This window comes from Melospiza melodia, chromosome 10 (assembly GCF_035770615.1).
Source record: "Melospiza melodia melodia isolate bMelMel2 chromosome 10, bMelMel2.pri, whole genome shotgun sequence".
Lineage (NCBI taxonomy): Eukaryota > Metazoa > Chordata > Aves > Passeriformes > Passerellidae > Melospiza > Melospiza melodia.
In genome coordinates, this window is record NC_086203.1 from 7,621,122 (window position 1) to 7,644,665 (window position 23,544).

The following is a 23,544-nucleotide window of genomic DNA, read 5'->3' on the forward strand; positions in this document are numbered from 1 at the left end:
CCTGTGCTTATATGGCATTCCATATAGCATTTCAAAGGGTGAGAGCCCCGTTTCTGAATGAGGCATCGTCCTCATACTAAGCAAGGCCAGAGGGAGGCATTTCAGCCAGGATATCCAAGTTTCTAAAACTAATTTAGAGAACTGCACCTTCAAAGTCTGAGTCATCCTTTCAACTTGTCCCAAGCTCTGGGGATGCCACGGAGTGGTATTCCCACCAAATGCCCAGTGCCTCTGCCATCTGCTTAATAATTTTCGAAGTAAAATCAGTCCCTTGATCCGAGTCAATGTAATTCACCACCCCATATCGGGGCACAAGTTCTTCCAGCAATTTCCTGGACACTGTCTGAGCTGTTGCCCTTGGACTGGGGGAAGTTTCCACCAAATGGATCAATTTGTCAACTTTTACAAGCACAGATTTGAACCTTCTCAGCTGGGGCAATTCAGTAAAATCAACTTGAATTCTCTCCAAAGGTCAGTACCCAATGTGGCGACTCCCCAGGATTGCCTGTCTTGCCTTGATTTTGTTAACTTTCTGACAGATCAGGCATCCTTGTACCTCTTGTTTGGCCAATTCATAAATTCCTCTGCACCAGAAAAATTTCCAAAATTGTTCAGCCAGGGCCTGAACCCCCCAGTGTGTTCACTGGTGCAGTCTCCTCAAAATTCTCCTGGTAAAACCTTCAGAGGCTAGTTCTCTCCCATCCAGTAGTTTCCACTTACCTTCCTCCAATTTTCCCCCAATCTTTCATAACTTTCAATCTCCTTTTGGGAGGATTGAGGAGGGTCATTTGGGACCTCGATCCCTTTGATCTCTGGGGTACTTACCATCATCAATGCCGCGGTTTTTGCCTCCTGGTCTGCCAAGTGGTTTCCCCAGGTCTGGAACTGCCTGATGTCCCTTCACATGGACAACCAATATTTCCTCTGGCTCCGTTATCGCTTCCAGAATTTGCCGGATCAATTCCCTGTGCATCAGTCCCTGTCCCTGGGTGTTGATCGTCCCCCTTCTTCTCAAATTTTCCCAAAGGTGTGAACCTTCCCAAAGGCATACCTAGAGTCTGTAAAAATTGTTCCTTTCTTTCTCTTCAGTTCTTTTAAGGCTCTCGGAACTGCATACAATTCACAAGCCTGTGCTGACCAACCCGCATTCAGGAGGCCTGCTTCTATCACTTTTCCTGTTTGCCTGTCGACGACTGCATATCGTGACTTCCTTTTCCCTTCAATCACTCTGCTTGAGCCATCTACAAGCCCTTTTCCTCCTTCGTCTAATTCCTCTTCTTCCAAATCTGCTCTTTGTCTGCAATTCGACTGCTTCCACACAATCATGGATGAGTTTTTCCGAAGCTTCCCCAAACAAAAACTGAGCCAGGTTTTGCGCGGTTGATGTCCGCAATTCCAAGTCCGGTGAGTGAATCAAAGTGGCTTCATACTTCAGCAATCTAGCATCCATGAGCCATTTATCTGCCTTTTGTTGTAGTATGCCCCGCGCATTGTGCAGTGCAAATACTACCAAAGGTGCTCCAAAAGTTACTCTCTTGGCTTCCTCCAGCAACAATGCTACAGCTACGATCACTTGCAAGCACGCAGGCCAGCCCCTGCTTACAGGGTCCAAAAGCCTAGACAAGTAAGCACCCGGTTTCCTGACCCCTGCCCAGTCCTGTGTCAGCACACCATGTGCTGTGTGATTGCTCACATCCATAAACAACTGGAATGGCCGTATCACATCGGGGAGCCTTAGCACTGGTACTGCTGTGAGCACTTCCTTGACTCCCCTAAATTCTTCCTCATTCAATTCTGTCCATGGTGAGATTTTCATACAAAAACTTCACCTTCTCACTCTATCCTTCGATTCCACTGCCGACAATATCCCAACAGCCCCAGAAGTTGCCTAACTTCTCTTTTTGTCCGTGGGGGTGGTAGGGCAATAATCCTCGCCATCCTTTCAGGATCCAACTTCTTTTTCACTTTTGCTAACCAATGTCCCAAATATCTGACCTCTGGCTCTGTGAACTGCAACTTTGACTTAGACACCTTCAATCCTTTTTCCCCTAAAACGTTCAAAAGTTCAATGGTACTCGTCCTCACATCCTCCTCCCTAAGACCTGCAATCAACAAATCATCTACGTATTTTAGCAATTGTGTTCCCTCTATTGGTACAAAATGACTTAGCACTTGCTCGAGTGCTTGCCCAGAAAGTCTGGAGAATTAACAAAGCCCTGAGGCAACGATGTCCATCTGAGCTGCTGCTTTCTGTTTGTTTCTGGGTCTTCCCACTGAAACGCAAAGTAATCTCTGCTGTCCTCTGCTAAAGGACAGGTCCAGAAAGTATCTTTCAAACCGATCATGCTGTACCATGTGTCCTCGGGAGAGATGTTATTCAGCAGGGTGTAAGGATTTGAGACTGTGGGGAACAGTGTCTTAGTCCTTTGATTCACAGCCCTTAAATCCTGCACTAGCCTGTGGCTACCATCCGCTTTTCACACTGCCAACGTCGGGGTGTTGTGGTGGGGCATGCATGGCTCCAACGTTCCCTTTTTCATCAATTCATCAATCACCGGTTTCAGCCTCCTCCTCCCTTCCATGGGGATGGGGTACTGTTTGACCCGAATGGGGTCTTCTGGCCTTTCAATTGCAACATGGATTGGCTCTATGTCCAACTTCCCGGCCTCCCCCTGGACATACCAAACCTGTGGATAAATCATCTCCTCATCCTGAGTGGTGAGTTTATACAATCTCACTTTGAGCTGGGAATCTTGCACTGCTAAACCCATTTCCAATGCCACCATCAAATACCACCCCACCAAATTAAAGTCTGCATCTTTTATCAATAACATTTTTCCTTTACACTTTTTACTTTCTGTCTCTATTTCTGTCTCTATTTCTTTATGATCGGAGCCTTAAAAGGTTCCCCTTTGCTCCAATTACCATCATTGCATCATTGCTTAGAGAGCACCCTCGCAGTAACTGCTGCACCGTGGTCCGTTCAGCCCCAGAATCTACTAAAAACCAAATTTCCTGCCTGTGAGGTCCCACTCTCAATTTTATCAAGGGTTCCCTTGGCCTTCCAGACCCCAAACTGAGAAGCCCCTGACACCCCTAATCTTCCTGAAACATAGTTTGATCCTTGACCTTGTTGGGACAATTCCTCTGAATGTGTCCCCTTGGCTTGCAGTAGTAGCACTTGAAGTCCTTTTTCTGGCTGTTTGAACCTTTTCCTTGGGAAGGATTTTATTTCTTCACCGGCGCTGTTTTTGCCAAGTCTCTGACCTGTTCCTGTTCTTGTGCCTCCCTCACTGCAGCCGCTAGCACTTTCGCCTGAATCTTTTGCTTTTCTTTGTCTCTTCTAATGTAGATTTTTCTGGGCTTCTCAGAGCAATTCATGCAGTTCCCTGTCCTGCCATCCATCTATCTTTTCCAATTTCTTCCTTATGTCTTCCCATGATTTCACCACAAATTGGGTCTTCAGCAAGACCGCCCCAATCGGAGATTTGGGGTCCGTCCTGGAATACATTCTCAAGCTCTTTCGGAGCCTTTCCAGCCATTCCATGGGGGTTTCATCTTTTCCCTGGCATTCCCTGAGTTCTTTGCTCATGTTTTGTCCCTTTGGCACTGCCTACCTGATACCTTCTATTATCATATTTCTCAAGTTTATCCTTTTCTGCCTCCCTTCCTCCATTTGGGCATTCCAAGATGGCCACATCTAATCTCCTCGCTCCCCCTGGGGATTCCTGTTCTCCCAATCCCTGATCACGGCTTGTCTGATCATTTCTCTTTCCTCATTGTTGAACAGTGACCTCAGGATCGCACTGAGATCCTCGTACGTGTAGGTGCTGGTTCCTAGAAATTCATCTAGTCGTTCTGCCACCCCCAAAGGATCATCCATCAACTTCCCCATCTCTTTCTTGAAAGCCCTCACATCCCCGGTGTCGATCGGCGCATGTACGAAGCCAATAACCCCTGGAGCCGTCGGTACTTCCTGTAAAGGGAAGAGTCCAGGCTTTTCCTCGTCGTCATCACTATCTCCAGTGGTTGCCCTCCTCATCCTCCACCTTGTTCAATTGGCCGGAGGAGAGTTTGCTTTCTTTAGGGAAATTATCTGTTTCTCCTTGATTTTGGGAAGGGTCAGTGGCTGGGACTGCTCGCATGGGAGTGGAGGCGCCAATACCTGCTCACATGGGAGAGAAGGTGCCGCGGCCATCTCCGGTGGGAGCAGCGGTGCTGAAGCCTGTCCCTGTGGGATCGATGCCTCAGGAGGCAACGTGGGCACCTGTGGTACCTGGGCTGGCACGGGTTGGGGCAAAGGGACAAGGTAGGGCGGCGGAAGGTTTTCCAGCAGTTCCCACTCCTTGCCCTGGTTTGCCAAGCATCTGAGAGCTCTGTTTGGGTGTAGTCCCAAACAAGCGTATTTCCACATCTCAACATACTCAATTTCCTCAAAATCCTTGAAAGTGCCCAACACTGGCCAAACCGCATATTTTGCAATCTCCTTTCCCCCCCACTTTTCCATACAAAAATGTATCATCTTTTCCTTGGACTTTCCCACCCTCCTGGGGCTGTCATCCCAGTGTTCTAATATCCATCCCAATGGGCTTCCCCTCAAGATTACAGGCATAACCTTCCCGGGATCCTGGGGAGGTTTTTCCTGGGGCTTTTTCCGGCACTTACACTTTTTCAATCCCATTTTCCCAAAAACCCCATTCGCTAATTTTCTCACCTTGTGTCCTTCAGCTGGGATTCTCAACGTGAGTCCCAAGTCTTTGTCCGATGTTGATTTCCTAAGTCTGTGAAACACAGTCTACTCAGCCACGTGGAGAACTGTTCTGCGGGTCTTTTGACTGGTATCAAGCTCTCTTACCTGATTCTCTAGATCAGAAGGCAGACTGGCTCCCAAAATATTTCGGGAACGTTCTTTCCCCTCCTGACCCCAACCATGATTGACCCCCTGAACTCACAATAAGTCCCAGGTCCCACGTGTGACAAGAAAAAGCGCTTGCTTCCCCTTTCACCAACCACTTTCCCCGCGGGAGAGGGGAACTGCAATTGTGGTATTCACACTTGCTTCATGATAAAATCACGTCTCACACACGCTCAATCACACCCTGCTCAATCACATGGTACTCACGGTTCCTTTTCCCAGGTGGATTCCTTCCGCACGTCAATTTTCTGAGTGAAGAAAAAGCACCACGGCCTCGGAGATCCCTCTTCGGATCGTTCTGAATTTCCAAGAGCTCTGGGCTCATTTTATCCATCTTTGGCTGTGGTTCTGGCTTCGGTTTGGTATTTGATTGGTATCGCCGGCCAGGGGCTGTGTACAAATCACAAATGGGACAGGACTGCTGTGGAACATGCCTTGAGCTGTTTCATTTTTCAGCATCAGTCTCATTACATGGTTATGACAATGGGAAGATGCCACCAGCTCACATCCCAGGCAGCAAACAAAGAACTTAATAATACAACTTACTGTATATGTTTTTTGACCAATCACACAAAGCAAAAACATATTGACAGTAGTTCTATCCAACCACTATAAGCACACGTACCTTTGGTTAAAACAATGCTTGCTTATTTCGAATAAAATACCTGCTTGTAAGCCTGAAAACACAATGCACAGAGCTCCATTATTAAGCTTAAACTTCCTGATATCTTGTTAGATAAACTTTTCTGTAGCTTAGAGAGTTATTCTAGACAAGCCTTAATACACAGACCATTGTTCTATTTGTCCTTGCCTTTCTACTTTTCAAATAATTTTTCTGCTGACCTATCTAGTGACTGCTGCTTAGGTCTAATCACAGTTCTACTGTCTCTGAGGCCTGCCTTTTGCAGCTTTCCCAGAAGCCTTTAATTTTTGTGGATTCCCACAGATTGGTTTTGTGAACTCCCAATCCCATCACCCTGCTGATATCAGCGGGGAGCCTCCTGACAGGAAAGGGGTGCCCAAACCCAAAATTCAAATCACATCAGGGTGGCCCTAATTGTTATAAATGATCAATTGAAAGTCAAATTATCAAAAAATGCGAAAAGATTTATTTATCTTTTTCCGCAACCAAAATACGGTCCTCAAAACCACCACAGCAAAAGAGACAGCGTTGAGCCTGGGTTCAGCTCTGGGTGAACCTGGATCTAACCTCTATCACATCAGATTCCCCCTCGTTCACAAGAGCCGCCTCTAGCAAGGATGTTTTATACAGTTTATTGTGCCAGAGGTGAAGGAGTTCAAGTTTCTTTTCTAACTCTGCATATTCATAGTTGGCTGTTTCACTGTGCAGAGCCGGACAAAGGCTGTCTCCTGGCTGATAGCCAGCATTGACTGAGTTCAGGGAAGCCATGTATTCACATAAATCTTCATGGAGTCCCTGCCTATCTTGATGGATGTTATCAACAGGGCGATGATCACTCTTAGGCGGTTTCCAATGGCTCAGGGTGGTGCTAAAATGCCGATTGTTATCCTGCCTCCTTCAGGAATTTCAGAGTTTGAATAGATCTCTGCTTCTTGGGCTGCCTGTGGTCAGAGACTGGTTTGGATTTCACAATGTTTATAAAATACAATCTTTTATAGCATGAATTATTTCTAACATATATTACATTGCTGATGGCACATGCCTTGGCTTGTCTGGCCCCTGCAGCTGAACCAAATAGCAGCAACTGTGGTGTTCCACCCCAGAGACACTTGCGGCCAGCTGGATGTTGCAGCTGGGCGCGTGGGGACAAGTGCAGACATGCCGGGACTCTGGTGCCAGCGGGATGGAGCTTCCTCCCGTGGAGGGTCTGCTCCTCAGGCTTCCCTCTGCCAGAGAAACTTTAAGGCGGTAGTGAAGGAAAGGAGTCGGTTCTGATGGAGGGTTTTAATTCAGAGCTTTATTCTGGCCCAAAGGCCACTGAATCCAGCAACTGCTCCAATGGAACTCCTGGACCACATGGTTACTCGCCCTTTTGCCCGAGGGAGGGGAGGAAGGAAGGGATAGGGAGCCCACCAACCTGAGACAGGAGAGGAGATCTCAAGGGACAAATGACACCTGGATGGCCCAATGCCCCCCCCACCCCGGGTAGAGGGCATCTTTTGAATCTGCCAATCACTCAATGCCCTTCTGGAATTGCAGGATTGGCAGACAGTGCTCAGCAGGGGTCAGGGTGGGGAAAGGAGGGGTGATGGACACACCTGGGAGGGAATCTTCAGGGGAGAAACCCGGGGTTTTGGGGTAAACCATGAAATCACACTGCAACACTCCTAGAGCACACTGTCTGTTATTTGCAGACATCACTGCCTATACCATGAATGCTCTCAGGGCCAATTGCTAAAGGACACAGCTACCAAAATGCAGGTGCCACATAATCACCCCAGCACTAATCCAGCACTGCTTTGATGGTGCCCAGGAGCACAGAATGGCTTGGCTTGGAAGGGACATTTAAAGGCCATCTAGTCCAATGCCCTGCAGTGAGCAGGGACACCTTTAAGTAGGTCAGGTTGCTGAGAGCATGAGCTTGAATGTCTGCAGGGATGGATGTCCACCTCTCTGGGCAATGTGTGCCAGGCCTTCCAGACCTAGTGTAAAAAATGGGTTTCTTTTGTCCAGTCTGAATCGACCATCTTTTGGACTAAAAGCATTCCCTCTCGGTCTGCTCACAAAAAGCTCTACTAAAAGTTCTGTCCCATCTCTTTTACAAGCCTCCTTAAGGTACTGAAAGGCAGCAATCAAGTCTCCCTGGAGTCTGCTCTCTTCAAGGCTGAACGCCACCAGCTCTCCCAGCCTGTCTCCAAAGCAGAAGGGCTCCAGCCCTCAGAGCAATTTGTCCCTCCTCTGGACTAGATCCAACAGGACCATGGCCTTCCTGTGTGGGGAGCCCAGAGATGAGTGCAGTAATCTGTCGCGGTACAGACAGAGACAGTACAAAGCAACACACTCCGTTTCCAGAAGGCTTCAAACACTGTTTTTATTCTAGCATGCATGCTTGTTCTACATTCTTACAAAGCTCATAATTTACATTTTACTCACTGGTCATGAGAGAAAAGCAAAGTGCTTCTTGAAGTAAGTAGTTACAAGTTTCACTTATTTATCCTTCTTTCTTTTTCGGTTTCTATGTCAACAACCTTGGTACGAAATCCTTTCAGGGTAAACATGGATTTTCATGTCAAACTTCTCAATGACTCACAGAGGTTGATGTAAAACCTCTTCCACAGTACTCCACGAGGGGGTCTCACCAAAACAGAGGGGTGGAATCACCTCCTCCAAGCTGCTGGGCACTCTCCTTTGGATGCACATGGCTGGCTCATGTGCAGCCTCTCATCTTGCAGCACCCCCAAGTCCATCTTGGCAGGGCTGCTCTCCATCCCTTCATGGCCCAGCCTGTGAGATCAGCTGGGCTGGGACTGTGTCACAGCCCTTGGACAGGGCAGCTGGGCAGGACGAGCTCCCTGCCAAAGAAGGCAGATCCCACTCCCCACACAACTCCACCCTGGCCATGAGGTCACAGCAGGCTCTGAGGTCACAGAGGTGCCAGAGCCCCGTGGTTGCACAGCAGCACAAGGAGCGAGCAGTCAGTGCTTGAGCACAACTGTTGCGGCAGCAGCAGCGGCGGTGGCAGCAGTGGTGCTGACATTGGGACAGCGGTGTCAGGACAGCGGTGGCAGCAAGAGCTGCGGGACTGGCAGAGGGCAAGGCAGCATGGCCCTTGCTCTGCGCCTCTTCCTCCTGCTCCTCCTGGCCGTGGCCCTGCCTGCCAGGGCTGCCCAGGCTGCTCCCCTGCAAGCGCAGCGAGCAGGTGAGCCGGCAGCCTGGCTCCCCTTTCCCGGGACAGCGCTCCCTGCTCCCCGGGAAGCGCTGGGGATGGTTTTCCCCAGGCCTTCAGGGAGGGTTTCCTCTGGGGGAGGGAGACAGGCCCCACGGGCCCTGGGCAGCCCCAGTTTCCTCTCCAGGGATGTGTCACAGGGCCTGCAAAGAGGGTGCAGAGTGACCAGGAGCCAGCCCAGAGCTCCCCAGGCCCGTGTGCAGCTCTGGCCTTGTCCATTCACACCTGGCTCCCATGGCCTTACCAACCCCATTGCAGTGCCCAGTTCCAAAATGCTTTGGGAGATTCCATAACACCATAGAAATGGGTCTGATGTGTGCTCCCTTCTAGATGAGCATGCTTGGAAGGTTTCTCAGGCACCTTGGCTCCATGAAGATTTCCAGCCTCTAAAGCCTCCTGCAGGTATGTTGTCAATGTTCCCCTCAGAGGATAATCCTTGACAACCTGGCTGGAACCAGGTGACAGAAGCTTCTGTGGCTGTTGGGTTACAGGAGTGTCTGCAGGGAGGACTTATCAAGCTCCTTTCCGGGTTGATGCACACAAGCCCAGCTCCCATCACAGGGGTGAGTAGTGTGTCCCTGCTGACCCCATGGGCTGAGCCCTGGCGTTGAGGGATCCATTCCAGGGAAATGCAAATACTTCTCTTAAGGTCCTCTGAGAGGGAGGAACAAACCTGGAGGAGACAGTAAGTCCCTAGAGGCAGCCAAACACATGGACAGGATCCTGAGTGACCTGGAGAGGCACCGTGGTGGGTGCATTTCCCTCAGCCTTGTCCTGGGGCTCAGCAGCCGGGGGCTTTGACTGCACATCTGGACACGCCGTGCCCAGCACAGCAGGAAGGGATCCATGGCAGCCTCGCTGCCCCGCTGCTGCTTCCACGCCCTGCAGGGCTGTTTGCCAGCCTGGCCTGGCTGCAGCTTCTCCCCAGCCTCTGCAGGAAGGCATTGGGCATCTGCTCACCGGCAGCCCAAACTGCACCACAGGCCCCGCACATCCTGAGATTTCCTCCAAATTTTCTGGTCTCCAGACAGATCAGGAGGGGTGCTGGTTTGGAGAAGGGAAAGCCCTGGCCCATCTCCAAAGTTTGATTGAGTTCCAGAAACTTATGAATGTCTTTGACAAATATTCCTGCAGAAGAGGCCACCTACCCACTGGGGAACAGCCCCACCTGATCCAGCTGTCCATTTTCTTTTCTACAGAGACGGAAGGAGAGGCTGCGCAGAAGGCGGCATTTCCCGGAGGAAGCAGTGGCTCACTGACAGCCTCTTCTGCTGAAAGGGACGCGATGCCAGGCACAGCCACAGGAGGTAATTGCTGTGCCTCTGGGCCTGAGCCCTGCTGAGGCTTGAGCTGCCCTCTCTGCTGCTTGGCACTGCGGGCACAGCCCGGACAAGACGGGCACAGCCCAGAGGAATTGTCCCGAGCAGGCTCAGGGCACTCGGGTACTGAGCTGTCCTGCTGGGCTCCCTCCGTGGGAGACACGACCGGAAACCTGGGAGCGGCTGCACGGGGTGCCCATGGTGGGGAGGGGGCAGAGAGGGAGAGCAAGGCTCCACTGGGTCCTGAGAGGGCCTGGCCATGTTCCCTTGGGCTGGGGGAAGCTTTCCTAGTAGTAGGAGGGACAGAGGTAGTAGAGGGAGAAATAGTTGTGGCACTGCCTGCTGCAGTTTTCCCCAAGGATTTAGTGAGGGTTTCCGGTGTGGCACTGGGAGAGCCCTCACGGGCCCTGGGCTGCTCCAGCTGCCTCACTAGGGATATGGCACAGCAACTGCAAAAAGTGTGGAGAGTGACCAAGAGCTGACCAGAAGTGACCAGAGCTCCCCCGGCCCCTGTGCAGCTTTGGCCTTGTCATTCACATCTGGCTCCCACAGCCTTACCCCACACTTCCAGTTCCCTAAGGCAGAAGGGGATCCCAGCAAACTATGGAAATGGGTCTGATCTGATCTGTGCTCCCTTCTAGATGAGCTTGCTAGGAAGGTTTCTCCAGCAGCTTGGCTCCATGAAGATTTCCCTCTTAACCCTCCTGCAGGTTTGTTGTCAATGTTCCCCTCAGAGGATAATCCTTGACAACCTGGCTGGAACCAGGTGACAGAAGCTTCTGTGGCTCTTGTGTTACAGGAGTGTCTGCAGGGAGGACTTTTCAGGCTCCTTTCCGGGTTGCTGCTCACAAGCCCAGCTCCCATCACAGGGGTGAGTATTGTGTCCCTGCTGACCCCACGGGCTGAGCCCTGCTTCTGTGGGGTCCACTCTTCTGACATGCAAACACTTCTCTTAAGGTCCCCCAAGAGGGAGGAACAAGCCTGGAGGAGACAAAAAGTCCCTGGAGGTATCCAAAGACCTGGCCAGGATCCTGAGTGACCTGGAGAGGCACCGTGGTGGGTGCATTTCCCTCAGCCTTGTCCTGGGGCTCAGCAGCCGGGGGCTTTGGCTGCACATCTGGACACGCTGTGCCCGGCACAGCAGGAAGGGATCCATGGCAGCCTCGCTGCCCCGCTGCTGCTTCCACGCCCTGCAGGGCTGTTTGCCAGCCTGGCCTGGCTGCAGCTTCTCCCCAGCCTCTGCCGGAAGGCATTGGGCATCTGCTCACCGGCAGCCCAAACTGCACCACAGGCCCCGCACATCCTGAGATTTCCTCCAAATTTTCTGGTCTCCAGACAGATCAGGAGGGGTGCTGGTTTGGAGAAGGGAAAGCCCTGGCCCATCTCCAAAGTTTGATTGAGTTCCAGAAACTTATGAATGTCTTTGACAAATATTCCTGCAGAAGAGGCCACCTACCCACTGGGGAACAGCCCCACCTGATCCAGCTGTCCATTTTCTTTTCTGCAGAGATGGAAGGAGAGGCTGCGCAGAAGGCGGCATTTCCCGGAGGAAGCAGTGGCTCATTGGCAGCCTCTTCTGCTGAAAGGGACGCGATGCCAGGCACAGCCACAGGAGGTAATTGCTGTGCCTCTGGGCCTGAGCCCTGCTGAGGCTTGAGCTGCCCTCTCTGCTGCTTGGCACTGCGGGCACAGCCCAGACAAGACGGGCACAGCCCAGAGGAATTGTCCCCAGCAGGCTCAGGGCACTCGGGTACTGAGCTGTCCTGCTGGGCTCCCTCCGTGGGAGACACGACCGGAAACCTGGGAGCGGCTGCACGGGGTGCCCATGGTGGGGAGGGGGCAGAGAGGGAGAGCAAGGCTCCACTGGGTCCTGAGAGGGCCTGGCCATGTTCCCTTGGGCTGGGGGAAGCTTTCCTAGTAGTAGGAGGGACAGAGGTAGTAGAGGGAGAAATAGTTGTGGCACTGCCTGCTGCAGTTTTCCCCAAGGATTTAGTGAGGGTTTCCGGTGTGGCACTGGGAGAGCCCTCACGGGCCCTGGGCTGCTCCAGCTGCCTCACTAGGGATATGGCACAGCAACTGCAAAAAGTGTGGAGAGTGACCAAGAGCTGACCAGAAGTGACCAGAGCTCCCCCGGCCCCTGTGCAGCTTTGGCCTTGTCATTCACATCTGGCTCCCACAGCCTTACCCCACACTTCCAGTTCCCTAAGGCAGAAGGGGATCCCAGCAAACTATGGAAATGGGTCTGATCTGATCTGTGCTCCCTTCTAGATGAGCTTGCTAGGAAGGTTTCTCCAGCAGCTTGGCTCCATGAAGATTTCCCTCTTAACCCTCCTGCAGGTTTGTTGTCAATGTTCACCTCAGAGGATAATCCTTGACAACCTGGCTGGAACCAGGTGACAGAAGCTTCTGTGGCTCTTGTATTACAGGAGTGTCTGCAGGGAGGACTTTTCAGGCTCCTTTCCGGGTTGCTGCTCACAAGCCCAGCTCCCATCACAGGGGTGAGTATTGTGTCCCTGCTGACCCCACGGGCTGAGCCCTGCTTCTGTGGGGTCCACTCTTCTGACATGCAAACACTTCTCTTAAGGTCCCCCAAGAGGGAGGAACAAGCCTGGAGGAGACAAAAAGTCCCTGGAGGTATCCAAAGACCTGGCCAGGATCCTGAGTGACCTGGAGAGGCACCGTGGTGGGTGCATTTCCCTCAGCCTTGTCCTGGGGCTCAGCAGCCGGGGGCTTTGGCTGCACATCTGGACACGCCGTGCCCGGCACAGCTGGAAGGGATCCATGGCAGCCTCGCTGCCCCGCTGCTGCTTCCACGCCCTGCAGGGCTGTTTGCCAGCCTGGCCTGGCTGCAGCTTCTCCCCAGCCTCTGCAGGAAGGCATTGGGCATCAGCTGACAGGGAGATCAACCTGCACCATGGGCCTGAGATCCCCTGCAATTTCCTGGTCTCTGAGCACATTTGGAGGGGCAGCTCTTTGGAGGAGGGAGGACCCTGCAGCAGCCCCAATAACCTGATCTTTCTTCTGCATCTTATCCATTACTTGGACACGCAGTGCCTCCTGAAGATGCCACCTTCCCATTGGGGAACAGCCCCCCAGATCCAGCTGTCCCTTTTCCTTTCTGCAGAGATGGAAGGAGAGGATGCGCTGAAGGCTCAGTTTCCCGGAGGAAGCAGGGGCTCACTGACAGCCTCTGCTGCAGCAAGGGAGGCGATGGCAGGCACAGCCACAGGAGGTAATTGCTGTGCCTCTGGGCCTGAGCCCTGCTGAGGCTTGAGCTGCCCTCTCTGCTGCTTGGCACTGCTGGCACACAGCATTACCTGACTCCCTTCCAGTGCTGGGTTCCCTATAGAAGGGGATCCCAGCGCAGCATGGAACGGTTCCCATCTGTGCTCCTTTCTAGACTGGGATCCTGATTTGCATCATTTGGGAATAGTGGTAAAGCACGGCATAAGGATGTTGGAGCTTGGTGAAGGTAGGCTACCAGCAACCCTTCCCTAACAGAGTAATCATTGTCCAAGTGAAATCCTCGTCCAGAGTAATATTCCTGTGTCATTCTCCTTAAGATCCCCTGAAGTTTGATGGATTTTGGGAATCCTGGCCTCCAAATTTCACCTCTTGTGCCCAACAGTGATCCTACAGGATCGCTGTCAGTGGGAGGAAGGAGCATTTATGTGTCCATCCTCCTCCCATGTGCAATGCCAGTGTGTCCTTCTGCGTGCTCTGTGCAGCCACAGAGAAGAGCAGAGAGGGAAGGGGCTGGGCCCAGGGCTGTGCCCCGGGGCTGAGCCTTTCTCAGCTCCTTTGCCAGCCCCAGGGAGCCTGAGCTGCTCCTGCTGCCACAGCCAAGCCCTGGCCCTGCCTGGGGCTGTGTTTGGAGCTGCAGCAGCTCCAGGGAGTCCTTTCTGCCCCAATTGCCCTGCAAGGGGCTCCTTCCATCCCAGTGTGGGGCCACTGCAGGCACGAGGTGCCCCTGGCCCTGCTCCTGAGTGGAAGGCAGAGCTGAGAGAGTGCCTTGGAGGGCACCAATCACCCAGGTGTTCTCACTGCCACTTGGGCCTGAAGGAGAATCTTCAGCAGTGCCATTGGAGCTGTTCTGTCCTGCCTTTGCAGATGAATCTGATGATGAAGATTATGATGATGATGAAGATTATCCTGATGATGACGATGATCTGGATTCCCAACCCATACCCATTACTAATCCTCTGGGAGATGGTGAGGGTAGGTCAAGGCCTTTCCCCTGGGAGAGCTGCCGGCTCAGAGCCCAAAGCTCGGCCAGGGGGGCATCGCTGCAGGTGCCAGGACAGAGCCATGCACGTGTGTGCCCTCGCCCTGCACGGTCCCCTCACCGCTCCTGCGGCTCAGTGGTGCCCGTGCAGCTGAGCAGAGATGGCAGAAGCTTCTGTGGCTGTTGAGTTACAAGGGTGTCTGCAAGGGAGGGCTTTTCCAGGTCCTTTGGTGGATGTTGCACACGAGCCCAGCTCCCATTGCAGGGGTGAGCAGTGTGTCCCTGCTGACCCCACAGGCTGAGCCCTGCTTCTGTGGGATCCATTCCTGGGAAATGGAAACATTTCTCTTAAGACCCCTGAGAATGAAGAACAAACCTATAGGAGGTAGTAAGTCCTTTGAGGAATCCAAACATTGGAACAAAAACGGAGTGATGTGGACAGCCAGCATAGTGGGTGCATTTCCCTCAGCCTTGTCCTGGGGCTCAGCAGCCGGGGGCTGTGGCTGCACATCTGGACACGCCGTGCCCAGCACAGCTGGAAGGGATCCATGGCAACCTCGCTGCCCCGCTGCTGCTTCCACGCCCTGCAGGGCTGTTTGCCAGCCTGGCCTGGCTGCAGCTTCTCCCCAGCCTCTGCAGGAAGGCATTTGGCATCTGCTGACAGGCAGCCCAAACTGCACCATGGGCCTGAGATCCCCTGCGATTTCCCAGTCTCTGGGTAGATGCACAGAGGCAGCTGTTTGCAGGGTGTAGGGCACTGGAGCAGCTCCAAAACCCTGGGCATTTTCCTTGTCCTTGTCCATGCCTTTGACAAGTATTGTCTGGAGCTGAAGGGCACAGCAGAGAAGGAATTATGTCATGCAGGCTCAGGGGTTTGGGTACTGAGCACTCCTGTGCCAAGGGGCAGCAAGGTGCCTGCAGGCCCCAGCTCGGGGGGAAACGGAGAACGTCCTGCCCGCATCCACCATGCGGCCAGCTCAGCAGTGCAGCACAGCACGGGCTGACACTCCCCATTGCTCCCACAGATGCAACTGGCACCTCAACACGTGCTGACAACACCTGGAGAAGAGTTTTCTGCTGGGGAGCATCTTGTCTGATCAAGTGGATGGCCATCGTGGCTGGTGCAGCACTTTTCCTGTTGATTTGCTGTGCTGCAATCTGGTATTGCTCAAAGAGAAAATCGTGAGTGTTTTGTGATTCTCTACCTCAAACAGTTTCCTTTAAAGACTGCTCATAGTCAGGGAACATTCCCAGTGAGGCTGCAGTGGAGCTGCGGCCAGTCCATGATTGTCCAAAGAACTCTGCTGAGGGTTTTGCTGCTGCCCAGAGCTTTCATTGGCCTCCTCATTGCTGGGCCTTGTCCTGGGGGGCCCGCTGGGGCTGCAGCCAGTGCTGGCTCCCACTGAGGCTGCCTGGCCAAGGCAAACCCCAGGGGCACAGGGCAGAGGCAAAGCACGGTGGGAAGGAGTAAGAGCAGGGACGAGATTGCCCTTGAAAGGCAGAGGCGCTCTGGGGCCCGCTCCTGGCCAGGGAGCCTGCCCAGAGCCGTGCCCTGCTCGCCGGGGCCTTGAGGGACAGCTGTGCAGCTGGGCCAAGCTGTGCCAGCAGCTCCAGCCGTGCTGGGGAGCCTTGCCAGCTCTGGGCCCTGCTGTGCAGGAGGCTCCCTGTGTGCCCCTGGCAGCTGGGGCCTCAGCCACCTCCTCTCTTCACAGGAGCTCCTGTGCATCTACAGAAGAGGAGCCTAAAACCTCAGTCAAAGTGCTCCCCACCTGTTATCCCACCTGTCCACGTCTACCCCCATCTCCCCTGCCGCGGCTTCAATCCCATCACAAGGCCTGCCCAAAACCCACCCCTCCTAAACGAGCCCCTCTGCCCCAGAGCCCCCTGGTCCTGGTCTCCAGCCACAACTGAAGCTGGGCAGGCCCTATCGGCCAGGGGAGGGATTGTCCCCAGTTTTTTGTTCAAATAAAGTAATGGAGATGTCACAGCTCTGTCCAGGTGGTAGAATCAGTAAAGCCCACGCGGCACCAGCACAAGCTGAGTTCCATGGCCAGGAGCAGCCGTGGATGCCCACGGTGTGGGCAGGCAGGAGCCAGGCAGGGGCTGCTGTCACCAGCGGCGGGGTCCCCAGGGCTGGGGGAGCCCATGCTGAGCGTCCCTGGGCTGAGGGCACATTTCCTTCCCCGGCATCATCTGGGCCTGGGCCTCGTGAGACAGATAGGGATATTTTGGGGTCCCTGGTGAGGGGTGCAGGGGTCCCTCATGAAGAACAAAGGAGTATTGATGGCCACTCCTAAGGTGTGCAGGGATCCCTCATGAGGAATGTAGCAGGGGTACACTTGAGGGGTGTGATAAATGCGTATTTCATGATTGGCTTTTTGCAAATATTAAAATGAATATTTTATGTGTTGTGTTAGAATTTAATGCTGCATTAATTATCTTAATTAGTGTGGTAAATATAGTTTTAGGTTAAAACAAAATGTTAGAATAGAAACTGCACTATGTAGGATACTTTTTTTCCTAAAAATGTACTAGCACTGAGATAGCAGCGACAGGACACCTAAATCTTTCAGAGAAAGAGAATTTATTGCTGCCTCACACAACCAAGGCGACACCATTAGGCTTATGAGGAAGAAGTTGATGATGACCAGACAGAATCCTGTGTTTGAATGGAATTTATGCATCATGTACGAGATGTATGAATATGCAACAGGTTATTGATTTTAAGGGTAAATTTTCTGTTAATGTGGGTCCTTTTTCGGGCTTATGCTGCCCAGAAAATGGGTACCCAGACATCCGTAACTCTTTGTTTCTATTGACTCCTATTGCCCTAATCCAAATTGTCCAATTTATTACTACTCTAATTGTATTACTATTTTTATAACCATTTTATTATTATTACACTTTTAAATTTTTAAAAACAAGTGCTGGGGCCCAGGCAGGGAAGGGCCGTGGCCCTGGGCTCTGATGAGGCTGCTGAGCTCCGCCCTGGCCCTGTGCTGCAGCCCAACACATTTACAGCCAGGGCCGTGCCCTGGCCCACAGGAGGCACCCGGGGCTGCAACTGAGGCCATGCCTTCTCCAAATCAAGGGGGCTGGCCCTGTTCCGTTGGAGGGCACAGCTTGGATCCCCGTTACCTTTGGGAACCTGCCGGGAAATGTTGAGGGGCAGAGAGTTCCAACCCTTCTCACTGGGAAGTGTGCCTGATGGTGTGGGGATTTTTAATTTTTTGCCCTCTGAATTTGTGTCCTGGTAGAAGGTTAAGTTTGCTTGCTCTCAGTAGGGCCCTTTTCTCCTTGGTGGTCAGTGGGGCTGCAATGCAGCCAGGGCTGAAGGAGGATCTCTGGCCGCTTGGGCCATGGTTGTGGGACACCTTGGCTTCATCCTTCCTTGGGCTGTGGTTTGCAGTGGTGCTTGTGCAGGCATTTTACAGTAACTGGCTTCAATTTGTTCCTCTTGTCACCAAAAATTGAGAATAAACGTCTTTAACACCACTGTAGTATTAAGAGGCAGGCCTTACTTTCTTGAATTGCTGGATGCACAGGCCATTGGGATCACAAGGCCTTCTTGGTGGGGTCTTCAGGTACCCTGGTGGTCACTGAAGAAGGAAACTGATTCTTCTGGAGAAAAGATTGTTTCTCATGTGTGGAAGAGAATAACCTCTCACATCGCTATCCCTTTCCATACAAAGTTATGCAGGCAAGTGCATTCATATGTCTCTGACTTGTCTGTCTATGTATGTATGTATGTATGTATGTATGTATGTATGTATCTATCTATCTATCTATCTATCTATCTATCTACCTATCTATCTATCTATCTAACTATCTTAATAATTATTAAATATTTCTATGCATGATATTTTGTTTATTTGTAAATTATGACACATCTATTGAGAGCTGGAAAACAATACCATCCATCTTTGATACAGCAAAGTTGGGTTTAGGAGCAGACATGAACTGTGATTTCCTTCTTGCTAGATATGTGCTGGCTTGTTTAGATTGACTTTGAACTGAAACCCTGCAAAGCTGGGAAATGACTGGTGGCCATCGCTCTGATATCCTTAAAAGCCCTTTTTTCGTTTTAATTTTTTTCATCTTTGCTGGTTGGTAAATACCTATTTTCCTTAAGCTATGTACTGGCAATATTGGAGGTAGAAAATAACATAATAGTGCGTATTTTAGATACTTGATAGTTTTCTTGTGAAATTTTATGATACTATCTCCTGCCTAAAACTGCCTCAAAACTAAACCAGCAGGTCAGCTACTGAGCACAACTTACTGCATAGATGCAGCTCATGTTGGTACAGTGGAAGTGGCTTTTTGTTCTTCTGCATGTGTATGAAACACTACAAATTGAAAGGCTGCTTACAGAGGAAAGAGCCTTGTTTAGTGTAGCCTGGACTTTGGGAAGGTGGTAGCTGTTAGATCAATACCCAGCAAACTGCCTACATTATTTTTTGTGACTACTCTCTCATTATTTTTGCCTGGCTTCTTTAGGAGGTTCATTTTTCATTTAGAAATGGCACAAAAAGACTCAGTGTGCTTGTGGAGCCAGTGCTGTCACAGGACAGATGGAGCTGGGACAAATGGCCCATTGATTTTGATCTCAACCAAAAGCCACCTGAGCTCCTCATGACAGCAACCCCGTGGACTGGTAATGGATCCATTAAAATTAACTTATCACAGAGCTTTTAACTTGATGCTCTGACATATGGAGCTTGTTCAGTTCTGCCATGGAGGAAGGGAGTTTGAAGACAAAGAGGTTTGGCAAGGAGATCCATGCACAGCAAAACTGTTTGTATTTTAGCAAATTAAGTATCTTAGGATGTAAAACCTCAACCATACTCCAGTTTTATTTCTCCATTTACCCAAATTCTTGGTCTTAATTCCTTTGTCAGTAGGAAAATATGACAGGGAAGTGTAGATCCTCCTTTTTTTCTTGAGCTGGGCAGCTTGTAACCTTGCCTTCTCCCACAAACAGGAACAGACAAACTGGAATTTTGTCATGAAACCATATTTTGGAAAGTTTGCCCTGTGTTTGTTTTTGCCCAGAAGTAACTGAGATTCGCTGGAGTATTTGCAAGCCATAAATGATGGATTTATTGTGGTTGCAAGAATCTTTCATATTTTACAACTTCTCTGCTGCACAAGAGCCTGGCACTTGCAGAACTCTTGCCCCATGCACTTCTCCAGTGCTTCTTGCAGAGAAGCTTTGGGAAGCACTCAGGATAAGTGCCATGTTCATGTGTAGTTTATGGAGCCCACAGGACAGGGAAATGTATTTGCAGTGTGCACTGGCTTTTATTCCAAAGAATTGTCATTGCTGTGGGCACTGGCTGTTATCCCAACACCCATGTCATTTATTCTACTGGAATTCTTGTGAGAAATGTTGTTCTTTGCCACCGAGATTTTTAGCTGGTATTTTTTTATCTCAAACAGCCAGAAGTTTTCCATCTCACTGGTTTCTGATGCTGGTGTTTCCTTTCCAGTCTGTTGTTGGCCCACAAAGATGCTGCTTAGATTCTGCAGACCTCGTGCATGGGTACCAAGCTGAAAGTTTTCTGCTGCTCCACAGCAGCCCAGTTATCCACACGTGGGCCAAGAGCAGCTCCAGAAGCTCCAAGGGATTCTAACAGATGAATTTGAACTGAAACCCTGCAAAGCTGGAAAATGACTGGTGATCCTCACTCTGATGTCCTTAAAAGCCCTTTTTTCATGTTAATTTTTTTCATCTGTGCTGGTTGATAAATACCTATTTCCTTAAGTTATGTGCTGGCAATATTGAAAATAGAAAATACCATAATATTGCATATTTTAGATACTTGATAGTTTTCTTGTGAAATTTTATGATTTTATGAAGGCAGGGCTGGTTCTGAAGTAGAGGGTCTGACCCTGCACCCATCTTTGCATGGCAGCAGCTTGTCCCACACTTTGTGGAAGGCACATAACATGTGGCATTCTTAATTCAGCACTGGCACAGTCGGTCTTACAAAGCTCTTTAAAAAAATCAGCCTGGGCAAAAAATTACTTGTATTTTAGTTGGTTGGTTTTTTGTTTAGTTTTTGTTGGTTTTTTCCTTGGTTCTTTGCTTTGATGCTCAGAGATAATGGAGGAAGGGGCAGATTTTCTGTTCCACTTGTCTGTCAGTGTGCAGGGGGTAAGAAAAGAAGATCAGTTTTTCACCAGCTGGTTTAGGAGCTCTAAAAGCAATTGTGATGTCCCTAATCAGGGGCTGGGGGCGTTGCTGACAGCCCAAATTGTCCCCACCTGTATTCCCCTCTTTACCACAATGCTGTGTTGATCCCGAGCCTTGTACCTCGGCCTGATGGTGCAAAGATCCCCCCAGCATCCCTGAGCTTGCAGAAATAAAGGCTTTGTGCTCATTAATATGAAAAGCTGTATGGGTGGCCTGCAGCTAATGTTCTTTTGTTGCCTGGACCCCAGTCAGTGCTCGAGTTTAAATGAATGACCCAGCCCAAAGCTGGCCTTAAGACTTATTTGATGAGACGGAATGAAGCTCTGTTGACTGCAAATTCTCCAGGAAAAAAGTACAGGAACTTGGATAATGCTGGTGACAAAAGCAGAGTGCAGAGTTGAACCTGTGAGGCCACCTCACTTCTGCCTCCTCCCACCCTTTTATTTTTATTTTGTTTAATATTCTGAGGACCAGTTCTTGCATGAAGTGGGCCCTTAGCAAGGAGCTGCTGGGCCTCCTGGCTGTGTCCATTTGTGCTCCCAGTGCTTCTGGTCTGGTTGGGCTGGGAAACTTCTCCATCATGCCTCTGTGTCTATTTTCTGTCATTCCAATGCACAGCCCTTTCCCACTGCTTGTCATTTAAATACTGTGATTATTTTATTGGATAACTTATATATTGCACTTCATGATATTAAATTGTGTTAATCAGACTTTGCCCCATCATGAGTTTCTGGAACACATTTCCAAGCCTTCCAGCTGTAGCCCAAGGGAAGCTGTTTCTGTCTTGCATCACCAAATTGGCAGGGTTTTTGCAAAGACAGCCCTTTAGAAAGGACTTGTGTGAGCATTAACATCTAAGGGGCTGCTTTCAAAGACAGACCAAAACCCCATGAACAAATAGCAAACCTACAAAAAAATGTATTTTTAAAAAGTACTTTATTTGTAGCTCTTGTCTTTAATGTTTTCCAAGCTTTTCCACTGCAGTGTCTTTCTTTGGACAGAAAAGCCCCCTTGCTAGATGATGTGACTTAACAAGGAAAACAGAACTCACACACATTGGATTTATGAAAGCTAAACATGGAGATTCCCATTATCACAATCATAATCAATGATTTTCAGTTTATTTTTATGACACATTATTTCAGAACGGTGAGAACAGTATCTCAGATCCCCTGAGTGCGTTGGTGCCATGGTCACTTATTATCTCTTCTTTCTTATTATCTGTCCTTTCTATAGTCCTGTAGTTCCTCTGCCCATTTGTTGCTCTTGGATCTCTGCCTCTTCACCTGATTTTTAACTTTTTCTGGATTTGTGGTTGTGTTGGTGCTGGTTTAGGTTTTTTCATTCACTTAACAACAGAAATCAGCTTGTGATTTGTATTGTGAAGTTTTGATACACAGGTGTTTCACATGAAGGTTGTTTTTGAAGTCATCTCAGACCCACAAGGCCCTGTGACTTTGAGAACTGAGTGCTCTCAGACAGCAAATTGTGCATGAATAGGAAACTTGTAGTTCCTGTCTCCATTACACATGACAAAATGTAAAGTGGTTGGAATGATACCAATTCCAGCCTTTATTTTGCCTTCCTTTGCTGCCATGCATAAAACTGTGTCAGATTCATCAATGAACTGGGTTCTTCCAGGATGGGGCGTGCAAGGATGATCCCTCAGCTCGTGTGTGGACCTGGTGTGCACCAGGCCAGAGATGTGACTGTCATCCATAGGCAGCCCCTGTCGGCAAAGAGAACAGGGAGCTGCAGCTCTGCGGAACTCAGGGCTTAGGGAGCAAACAGCCCAAATCCCTAGTTTATAGCTGGTACTTGTCTGGAGTGGTTACTGCTGAGAGATTTTGATCTTCCTGCCCAGAGCTGGAGAACAAGAACCCTGGCAGTTTGCTTTAGCTGTGAAGAGACTCTTTTCAACAGGTTCCAGCTCTGCTGCATGTTTGAATTAAAAGCAAAGCAAAGCAAAACTCTTCTGTTGGTCGCATCAAACCAATATAAGTTTCATGAGTCTGTGAAAGACATAAGAGTGTAAAAATTATTCCATTTTATAATACTTACAGTCTTCTAATTCTACCATGGGATAACTAGGCTATCATTTACTATATCAAATAACTGGGAAAAGCACTGGAAAATAATTGTTTTTAAAACCAAATTCAGAAAAAGTGAATGAATTTCATAAAAAAGAAAACATGTAGAAATAACACAGTAATTTAAGCTTCTCAAAGCCCTTTGATAATGAAGCCCTAATGCCCAGTCATGTGCAGTGCAGCCTGAGCTGTCCCTTTGAGGCCAGAACTGCCCCAGGCCCATGGGGTCTCTCTCCCTCCCCCAGAGGAAACCCTCCCTGAAGGCCTGGGGAAAACCATCCCCAGCGCTTCCCGGGGAGCAGGGAGCGCTGTCCAGGGAAAGGGGAGCCAGGCTGCCGGCTCACCTGCTCCCCACGCTTGCAGCGGAGCAGCCTGGGCAGCCCTGGCAGGCAGGGCCACGGCCAGGAGGAGCAGGAGGAAGAGGCGCAGAGCAAGGGCCATGCTGCCTTGCCCTCTGCCAGTCCCTCCAGTCTGCCTGGAGACAAGTGCCACATTCCCTCCTGTCAGCAGCTTCCCAGATGGAAATTTGGCACCTTGGGGAGGCCATGGCTAGCACAGTCCTTTGACTTCATAGGAAAGGTGAAGCCTTTACTTCACCGTTTGCTCTTCATGTGCAATTTAAGGCACTGCTTCCTCTTGTGGTTCTCAAAGGACACAGCCAATAAAACAGGAGGGAAAACCACCCAACCTCCTCAATGCTTGGATATGTCAAAGGAAACCTTGAGGAACACAGGGTGGGTCTGTGCTGCCTGACCAAGCCAGAGCCCTTCCATGATGGAGTGGCTGCCTTGGTGCACAAGGGAAGAGCTAGAGATGCCACCACTCTGGACTTCTGCCATGCCCTGGACACATCAGCCCTGCCCAGCATCCTTGTCCCTCCTTTGGTGAGCTATGGATCTGATGGAGGCACAGTTTGGAGAATGAGCA